The following is a 1,664-nucleotide window of genomic DNA, read 5'->3' as shown; positions in this document are numbered from 1 at the left end:
GTCATTTCTTAGCGACCTTACTTTCACCACCTATAAGAACCTAAATAAATGATATTAAATACTATTCAATCATTTTCAAAATCGGTACACTACCTTTTGACATTCAGGAGAAGATTGTGTCCAAATTTTGGCTTTATAACTATCATATCTTTAGAGATAGAAAAAAAAATACTAAAAAAGTCAAAAACCGACATTCAGTTAGGAAATATAATAGTTTATCTGTTAAATGTGATGTTTCTCATTATGTGTAAAATGAATGAATATTGAGTTCCTCCCATTTGATATGCGTCGTGACTAATGCTGATGTATCCAGAATGAGATTTTCACTCTGCAGCGGAGTGTGCGCTGATATGAAACTTCCTGGAAGATTAAAACTGTGCGCCCGACCGAGACTCGAACTCGGGACCTTTGCCTTTCGCGGGCAAGTGCTCTACCAACTGAGCTACCGAAGCACGACTCCCGCCCGGTATTCACAGCTTCACTTCTGCCAGTATCTCGTCTCCTACCTTCCAAACTTTACAGAAGCTCTCCTGCGAAACTTGCAGAACTAGCACTCCTGAAAGAAAGGATATAGCGGAGACATGGCTTAGCCACAGCTTTCTTTTTTTTCAGAAATCCGTAAGAAGGGCCGAATGTATTAACTCAAATTAGTGCTGAAATTAATGACTGTGAAAACATTGTTTAATTCGGATTGGGTTTGGACAGATTTCTGGCTGCTGTGCGTGCGAAATGAGTGTATGAATTGTGAACTTGAAGAAAATAACCAGTAGTTTAAATGTGAACTGAATAGTACCATTTCTTTGGCTGTAAGAACAAATAAACAATTTTGTGTGGAAATTTCGGACATTGTTTTCTAGAAGCCAATCCTTTATCTTACCTCCCGATAAATTTTTTAATGACAGTTTTTCTCCAGAACTTTATTTCATTACTAGAGTTGCACGGCCTCAGTAATTGTGCGTATTAGATGGTGTTTCTTATCTATGCTGCTTTTACATCATCTTGTAACTATCTATGTTGCCAAGTGGAGGGATATCGAGCAGACGCCGTTCTGAGGTAGGTGAAATTTTAATTATTAGCCTGCACATGGAGTTCTCAAACCCCGCCTCGTCGCAAACGCAACGGTATAAAAACCAAGCACAGAAATGTACAGAAGTACATGTGGAACAAAATCCGCCGGGAGCATGGCGTGTACCTCCTGAGAGTGATGCAAGTGTGGAGTTGCTGCTCATGCAGAACACGCCAGACAGACGAGTGACACATATGCAAGTCACGTGCAAAGGCTCGAGTAATCTTCGGTGGGTTCTCTTCAACTTGAGGAAACACTACCTCTTCCAGCGCGACAGTGCGCCGCGTCATGTAGCACCATAGTGTGCCTTATCGTTTGTGAATTTCCCAGTTTCCTGCAGCCAAGTTCTACTCTGGCAAACATGGGATGAGATGGAGTCACACGATTTGGAAAGTACTTGTGGTACAGACGCTGAGCTTCTCTTTCGTTATGGTAAAATCGCCATAAATCGACAACATACCGGTGTACTCCACGAACGTATACTCAGGCATTGCCGGCCGCGGTGGTCTAGCGGTTCTAGGTGCTCAGTCCGGAACCGCGCGACTGCTACGGTCGCAGGTTCGAATCCTGCCTCGGGCATGGATGTGTGTGATGTCCT

General features: G+C 42.9%; 1 non-coding gene across 1 annotated transcript; it reads right to left on the bottom strand.

Moving 5' to 3' along the window:
- Positions 1–377: 377 nt before the first annotated feature.
- On the bottom strand, positions 378–452 carry Trnas-cga. The gene has a single exon. It is a non-coding gene; the product is annotated as a tRNA-Ser (tRNA).
- Between the last annotated feature and the right edge of the window lie 1,212 nt (positions 453–1,664).

This window comes from Schistocerca americana, chromosome 1, assembly GCF_021461395.2.
Source record: "Schistocerca americana isolate TAMUIC-IGC-003095 chromosome 1, iqSchAmer2.1, whole genome shotgun sequence".
Classification (NCBI taxonomy): domain Eukaryota; kingdom Metazoa; phylum Arthropoda; class Insecta; order Orthoptera; family Acrididae; genus Schistocerca; species Schistocerca americana.
This window is presented reverse-complemented; position numbering and strand designations above follow the sequence as displayed.